Source organism: Tupaia chinensis, unplaced genomic scaffold, assembly GCF_000334495.1.
Source record: "Tupaia chinensis unplaced genomic scaffold, TupChi_1.0 Scaffold000270_2, whole genome shotgun sequence".
Classification (NCBI taxonomy): domain Eukaryota; kingdom Metazoa; phylum Chordata; class Mammalia; order Scandentia; family Tupaiidae; genus Tupaia; species Tupaia belangeri.
Window position 1 is genome coordinate 4,663,422 of NW_006159751.1, and position 8,479 is coordinate 4,671,900.

At 43.2% G+C, this 8,479-nt stretch overlaps 1 non-coding gene across 1 annotated transcript; it reads left to right on the forward strand.

Annotated features, from left to right (window-relative positions):
- Window positions 1–208: 208 nt before the first annotated feature.
- On the forward strand, window positions 209–315 carry LOC114007991 (U6 spliceosomal RNA). The gene has a single exon (XR_003549558.1). It is a non-coding gene; the product is annotated as a U6 spliceosomal RNA (small nuclear RNA).
- The last annotated feature ends 8,164 nt before the right edge of the window (window positions 316–8,479 follow it).

Here is an 8,479-nt window from a genome sequence, read left to right on the forward strand (position 1 = left end):
CCCTTCTCCACCATCTCTTCCTCTTTTCAGGATTTTGGGCATGCATGCACACATGCCCAACATTATTTCTCAAGCCTCCAGGTCTGGGACTTGAACTTTAATGTTGGCCTTGTGGACCCAGGTTCCTTAACCATCAAACCACAGGCTGGCCCATAACCCCAGTTTATTATCTGGTGCAACTACATTGTTACTAAAGACAAGAAACTCAGTACTCGCTTTGGCAGCACATATACTAAAATTGGAATGATACAGAGAAGATTAGCATGGCCCCTGTGCAAGGATGACATGCAAATTCGTGAAGCGTTCCATATTTTTTGATAATAAAAATAAAAAATTTATAAAAAAGACAAACTCAGTGACATTTTCTTCTAAATATCTTGATGGAGCAGGTGGGGCCAGCTGGTGGCGTGATGATTAAGGCGCTGTTGTCCCACGTGGCTGACTGCAGTTCGAGTCCCAGACTTGGCAGCTTACTTTCTCACTTACTCTTTCTCTGTCTCTCTCTCTCCTTATGTCTCTCTCTGGTGAGTGCACAAGCCTTATAGCAAATTGAAAAATAATAATATAATTTTTTTGAAAATTCCCACAGGTGTGATGTTTTGCCAAAATGTATGTAAGTTACCAGATATTAGGTGTCCTCTCTGTAGAATCTTTGTTTGACTGAGGCCAGTAACTCTTATTTTTTTTAAGTTCAATTACTTTCTTTGTGAGCAAGAGAGAGACAGGGAGACAGAGCCAACAACAAAGTCCCAACGCTACATTTCACCCCCAGCCTCAACTAGCCCTGGAACATGGACACATCCTTGCCCAATGTTCTCGGGGAGGTCTCTGGACCTGAACGTGAGACCTCCACGTGTGGGTCAGCTCACAGAACATTGCATTTAACTGCTGTGCCGCTGCCTGGCATTCAGGGTCAGAAACACTGTTTATTAAATTAAAAAAAAAAGTTAGGGGGGAGATCAGCAAATAGCATAATGGTTACGTTGCCGGACTCTCACATAGTTGTCCGCAGCTCAAGTCCTGGACCCTGTGACTTAAAACTCACGCTGGGCACATTTGTGAAAGTGCCCAAGATCCCAAGAGAATGGAGGAGAAGGGATTGTGGCATGGCCATCTGCCATGGGGGATGATTCTGTCTCTGTTTCTCTGGTGAGTATATACACTCCATAACAAAAATCTCTCTCTTGAAAAACTAATTTTTTTTCTTCTGTAAAAGACAGATGGAGAGAGACCTAAGCAGAGATAGGGACAGGCAGCCTCAACAGGGTGCTCATGCCACGATCCCTTCTCAGCCTCAGCCAGCTCCAGTCACAGGCATGCACCCATGTCCCTCGTGTGCAGAGAGGCCCTAGCATGTGAACCTGGGCCTGTCTGACTTGGTAACACGTTTCTAGTTGCCTAGATTTGTTAATGAATAGCTCTTACTGAAGTAATCAGCTGCAATTTGCTGCTTAGACCAGAGCTGTTGAAAAGCATACAATATGATCTACAACTGTAATTCAAAATGTACTCATTAACAAATTTTATGTTAGGAAATAAAAAAGAGGTGTTGATTTGAATTGTGTGTTTTATTCACCCTGACATATCCAAAATGTCATTACAACATCTGATCAACAGACAAATTGAGTTAATAAAGTGCTTAATATTCACTTTTTTGTACTTTTCTTTCTTTCTTCTTTTTTTTTTTTTTTTTTTAGAGATCTTTTTTGCTATAGAGCACGTGTACTTGCCAGAGAGACAGAGGGAGAGAATGAGAGAAATCACCCTTCAGGGAGATGGCTGCACTGCAATTCTCCTCCATTCTCCTCTCGGGATTTTGGGCACACATGCACTAGGCTTGGCTGCCTAGTCCAGGATTTGAACCGCGGTCAGTCATGTGGGATTCCAGTGTCTTAACCACTACACTACCTGCTGGCATATGGACTAAGTCTTTTTAAAAAAATAATGATTTATTTTATTTTATTATTATTATTATTATTTTAATTTGCTGTAGGGCACATGAACTCACCAGAGACAGAGAGAGGGAAAGTAAAATAGCAAGCCACCAGGATCCAAACCAAGGTCAGCCATGTAGGAGTCCAGCATATTAACCACCATGCCACTTGCTGACCCCTTGTACTAAGTCTTCAATATCCACCGTATATTTACACCATATGGCATGTTGGGTTTTTCAGTTTAAGTTTTGCTGTAGGGCACATGTGCTTGCAGGAGACAGAGAGAGAGAGAATGTGAGAAATCACTCCTTGCAGGGATGGCCATGCCACAATCCCTTCTCTACTGTCCTCCTCTTGGGATTATGGGTACAAACTCACTTACATCCAGCTTGTTTCTCAAGCCACTGGGTTCAGAATGCAAACTGCAGAATCAGCCATATGGGATTCAGCACCTTAACCACCATGCCACCTGCTGGTCCACCTTACAGCATGTCTTAATTCAGACGAACTATCTCAGGTAGTCCCTGGCCACATAGGACTAGTGGCTACTACAGTACTCAGTGAAGGCTTCTGCGCTAAGGCAGTTCACAGTTTGCTTTGGGTGTTGTGTAGCACATTCTTCACAGATTGCCTTCTGCACTTAGTAGCATTTACATTTCCTCCATGTCTTTTCACAAGTTGATAGCTCATTTCTCTTTAGCACTGAATAATATTCCATTTTATATCTACCAGAGTTTGTTTATTCATTCACTTACTGAAGGACATCTTGGTTGCTTTTGAGTTCTGGCAATTATAAATAAAACTGCTATAAACATCTATACACAGTATTTTTTTGTGTGTGGCCCTAAGTTTCTATTCCTTTGGGTAAGTGCTATAAAGATTACATATGTATCATATTGTATGGTTCCAACTATATGACATGCTGGAAAAGAAAAAAACTATGGCAACAATTTAAAAAACAGTAATTTCCAGAAGTCAGGAGGAGGGAGAAATGAACAGGTGAAGCATAGAGGATTTCAGGGCAGTGAAGCTATTCTGTCTGACACCGTAATGGTGGACACAAGTCATTATGCATTTGTCAAAACCCACCGCATGTACTATACCACGGCAACACACTGTAAACCACGCAAACCATGGGCTTAGTTGCTAACAATGTGTCAGTGTAGTTTAATTGATCCTAACAAATGTACCCCTCTGGTGTGGGTGTTACAGTGAGGCAAGCTGCTAGTGCCTGGGGGCAGGAGGAATATGGAAACGTTGACTACTTCCCCCAGTGGGGTATGGGCACACTGCAATCCCTTCTCCATTTCTCTATCCTGTTGGGATTTTAGGCACATACACACTGGGGCCTCGCAGTGAGTTTTCAAACTCTTGGGGCTGAGATCTGAACTGCGATTGGTCATATGGGATCCAGATCCTGCTTCGCTTAACCACTGTGGGGCCAGCCCAAACATTTTATATGACTCCTCTTGTTTCTCTCCTTTCCTAATACATCCACTAGTTTTACTTTTTTTTTTTTTTCCAGAAGGTGCTTACATGTGTGGGTCAGGGTTGGGAGAAAGGAAAGTGCCTCCTAATAGAGCCTGGTCACACTACAATCCTTTTTTCCCTTGTTTTTCCATCCCTTCAGGATCCTGGGCATGTGCACACCCATACCTGACATGTTTTTTGAGCCACGGGGGTGGGGGGGGTGGGGCAGCATTCAAACCATGACTGAGCAGGTGGGACCTGGCTCCCCTCCATACAGTGTTTAACCACTGCAGTGGCCCTATTTTTACTTTTTAAAGTGTTTACTGTAGTGTTTGCGATATATATATCTACAACCAATCCAAGTCCTCTTTCAAATAAAACTATACCCTTCTTGGGAGCGCAAGTACCTTACGGTAACAAAGCATCTCTCATCCCTCCCTCCCACCCGTTCCATCACTGCAGTCCTTTGTTCACTCATACGTGAGCTGGAATAATTGAACACATTTTTGCTGTTATTATTTTGAACAAACTGTTATCTGTTAGGTCCATTAAGAATAAGAGGGCCAGCCGGTGGCATGATATATAAGATAAGTAGATAAGTCTTTCCTGGAGTGATGAAAGTATTCTAGAGCCCTATGGTTAGGTCTGTTAGGGAACCTGTGCCCTCAGCTATCAGCTTCCCACATGCCTCTCTGTCTCCTTCCCCACTGCCCTGCCTTAGGTGGGACAGGATGATGGGAGAAGGCTGGAGCTGGGTATTTCCTTTCCCAGATGAGTCAGGCTCTGATAAAACGCAGTAGGCTAGGACCTGGTAAAATAGTTTTTCTCGAGGGCAGGCCCTGTTAAATAGTAGCTCATTGGGAAAGTCATGTTGTTTATAAGAACTTATGAAATATAAAAAGAGGCCAGCTAGGTGGCATGGTGGTTAAGGGTGCTGGACTGCCACATGGCCGACTGAGTGGTTCAAGTCTTGGACCCAGTGGCTTAAGAGAAATGCCAGGCAGGATTGGCAGGTAGTGTGGTGGTTAAGGGTCCTGGACTCCCACATGGCTGACCTTGGTTCTAGTCCCAGACTTGGTGGCTTGCTTTCTCACTTTGTCACTTTCTCTCTCTCTCTTGCTCTATTTCTCTTTGGTAAAACTAAAACAAATAAAGTTAAATAAAACAATTCTTTAAAAGAGAGAGAGAGAGAAATGCCAGGCATGTGGGCATATATGTCCCAAATCCCAGAAGACGACTGTGGAGTGGTCATTCCCCTCTAGGGGGTGATTTCTCACTTTCTCTCTCTCTCTCTCTCTTTCTCTCTCTTTCTCATCAAGCACATGTGCCCTGTAGTAAAATAAAATTTAAAAAGGAAATAAATATGTTCAGTTTTATCAGCCCACCGAGATTTTGTAATTTGCTTTCATAGTATAAAATTGAGGTAGGCATTAGACCCTACTTACAGGTAATAGGGTACGGGCACCAAAAGGAAGTCACTATGTTCTCTGCAGTGAAGTCTCTGTGTTTCTTCTCTATGGTCTGGTTAATGTACTATATACATCACTTTAACTTGTCTCTAAATGTATGACTCCTTGCTAATAAGGCAGGAAACAGGGATATTGAGCACACAGACAGGGTAAAGACCCAAGATGGAGTCACCGTGACTGTTTTCACAGCCAAAAACTGGCTGCATTGGGAGTCAAAGCAACTGTAGCTATTTTCAACTGTGTTCTAACAAAAGTACAGAATGCTATATTTTGCTGACCACATGAAGAAGAGGGTTATAAATCACTCAGACTACCATGTAACTATTCTTTTTTCAGAGAGATTTTCTCTATAGGGCACATGTGCTCGCTGGAGAGACAGAGAGAGACAGAGACAGAAAGCGAGAAATCAGCCCCCAGGAGGGATGGCTCTGCTGAAATCCCTTCTCTATTCTCTAGGGATTCTGGGCATGCATGCACACACACCAGTGTGAGGGTTTTGTTTGTTTGTTTTTAAGAATTATTTTATTTAACTTTATTTATTATCAGTATCATTATTATTATTATTTAAATTTGATCAGAGAAAGACAGAAAGAGGGTAAGTGAGAAAGCAAGTTGCCAGGTCTGGGACTTGAACCACAGTCAGCCATGTGGGAGTCCAGCATGTAACTATTTTCTAAAGCCTCCTTCCTTATGAGAAAACCAGCCCATTGCTCAGAATGCTATTTAAAGACCCCTGCCTCCAGCTCCTCTTCTTTGACAACTCATTCAATAGCCCTCCCTGCTTGGGAGCTCTGTTCTTCCTTCCTCCTCTCTCTCTCTCTCTCTCTCTCTCTCTCTCTCTCTCTTTTTTTTTTTTTTTTTTTTAAGGGGTAATTTTTTTTGCCTTATGGCACATGCACTTGGGGTCAGGGGTGGGAGGAAGAAAAAGACAGAAGAGACAGTGAGGTCCAAAGTGAGAAACCACCCCCTGGGGGATGGTCACATTGCAATCCCTTCTCCTCCATTTTTCTCCTGGGATCTTGAGCACTCACACATCGGGCATGGTGTGATTTTTCAAGCCACCAGGTCCAGGACTCAAACCACAGTTGACCATGAGGGAGTCCAAGAACATAACCACTACACCATTTGCTGGTCCCTTTTCCTTTCTTCTCTTAACAAACTCCACTTTCCTAACCCCTCTGTGTCTGTGTCTCCAATTCTTTGTGAACATTGGACAAGAACCAGCACAGGTATTGGGTCTGATCACTCAGCACTCCCATGTCAGTAAAACCTATCCTGTCTATAAAAACAGGTAATGAAGTTCTAAAATACTGATATTCTTCCATGATAAAGTAGGAAGTGATAAGGAAAGTGAATCAGAGGTTGGAAATACGGCATTTCATGTTCCACAGTGACAGAACAGTTGTTAAAGTTATTGCACATATAGCTCTAGGAGAAGAGATTGAATATAGAATTTTAATTGTTTATTATTTTTAGTTTCATTTATTTATTTATTGGAGAGGTTTTTGCTATAGGGCACGTGCAGTGCCAGACACACAGAGACAAAGAGAAAGAAAGCGAGAAATCACCCCTCAGGGGGGATAGCCATGTTGCAATCCCTTCTCCATTCTCCTCTCAGGATCTTGGGCACGCATGTACACGCTCCCGGCATGAGTTTAAGCTGCCAGGTCCAGGACTCTAACCATGGTCAACTACATGGGAGTCCAGCGACATAGCTGTTACACTAACTGCTGGTCCCTCATTTATTATTTTTATTTCAAATTTTGCTAAAGGACACATGTACTTACCAGACAGAGACAGAGAGAGAGAAAGTGAGAAAGCAAACCACCAGGTTGGGGACTTGAACCACAGTCTACCATGTGAGAGTCCAGTGGCGTAACTACCATGCCACCTGCTGGTCCCTGTAATTTCTTTTTAGAGGTTTTTGCTATAAGGCGTGTGCACCTGCCAGACAGACGGAGCCAGAGAGACAGAAAGCAAGAAATCACCCCCAAAGGGGGATGGACATGCCGCAATCCCTTCTCCTCCATTCTCCTCTTGGGATCTTGGGCATGCATGCACACATGCCCAGCATGAGTTTTAAGCTACTGGGACTGGGACCTGAACCACGGTCAGCTACATGGGAGTCCAGCGACATAGCCATTACGCTAACTGCTGGTCCCGTAATTTTTTTTTTTTTTGAGAGAGATATTTGCTATAAGGCACATGTGCTCACCGGACAGACAGAGAGCTAAAAAGCTAAAAATCACTCCCCGGGGGGATGACCACACTGCAATCCCTTCTCCTTCACTCTCCTCTCAGGATCTTGGGCATGCATGCACACATGCCCAGCATGAGTTTTAAGCTACTGGGACTGGGACCTGAACCACGGTCAGCTACATGGGAGTCCAGCAACATAACCATTACACTATCTGCTGATCCCTCTGTATTGTTTTAATTTGAAAAATATTGCAAGAAAGACAAGAACTCGAGGAAGAATTGGTAAGCAGAAATGTAAGAAAAGGAACTGTGTAGAAAGTACTTGGGACTTTACAAGTTAGGAAAAAGCTATTAGACCTTAAACAGAAAGAAATGAGATTTTAATTATTTTTTAGAGAGAGATTTTTGCTGTTAAAGCATGTCATTTTCTGAAGACAGAGACAAATAGAAAGTGAGAAATCACTCCCCAAGGGGGATGGCCTTACTACAATCTCTTCCCCTTAATTCTCCTCTTGTGATTCTGGACACACACACACACACACTCTCTCTCTCTCTCTCTCACACACACACACACACACACACATGCCTGGTGTGAGTTTCAAGCCACCTGATCCAGGACTCAAACTATGGTCAGCCACTTGGGAGTCCAGTGTGTTAACCATTGTCACCTGCTGGTCCCTCCATATACTTTTTTTTTTTTTTTAATATGATCAGTTATTTAATTAGGTTCTTGGCAAAAACATTTTAACACCAATTTGTGAGGATTAACTCTATTTGTAAGGGTAAACATGGATTATAGTTAGCCCTGGAGCTGAGGAACAGCTTTGATTTTTGGTAAAATTTTTGAGTCCACAGCTTTCTGATTAACCTTGTGCTGCTCTGAAATCTCGTATTTTTCCTTCTCTGTGTCAAAGATCTCACCTTCATGGTGTCTGGGCTTTCGTAGTTTCATTTTCTTGAAGTAAGCATCGGTAAGGTGTTTTGGGATTTTTACTTTGCTAATATCAATTTTTGTGGGGTGGCAATGACAAATTTCTTTTTCTCTCTCTTTTTTTTTTGGAGAGGTTTTTGCTATAGGGCACTTGTGCTCACCAGAAAGAGAGAGAGAGACAGAGAAATAGAAAGCAAGAAACCGCCGCTCCCCCCAGGGGGGATGGCCACGCCACAATCCCTTCTCCATTCTCCTCTCGGGATCTTGGGCACCCACACACATGCGCCCGGCATGAGTTTAAGCCACCAGGCCAGGGATTCGAACTGTGGTTGACTACATGGGAGTTCAGCAACATAGCCGTTATGCTAACTGCTGGTCCCAGCAATGACAAATTTCTGGTGTGTTCTACACAGTGGAACTCGATTGAGAACCAGTGGTCCAGTTACAAGTAGCAAGCCACTGCTCAGCTGCTTCAG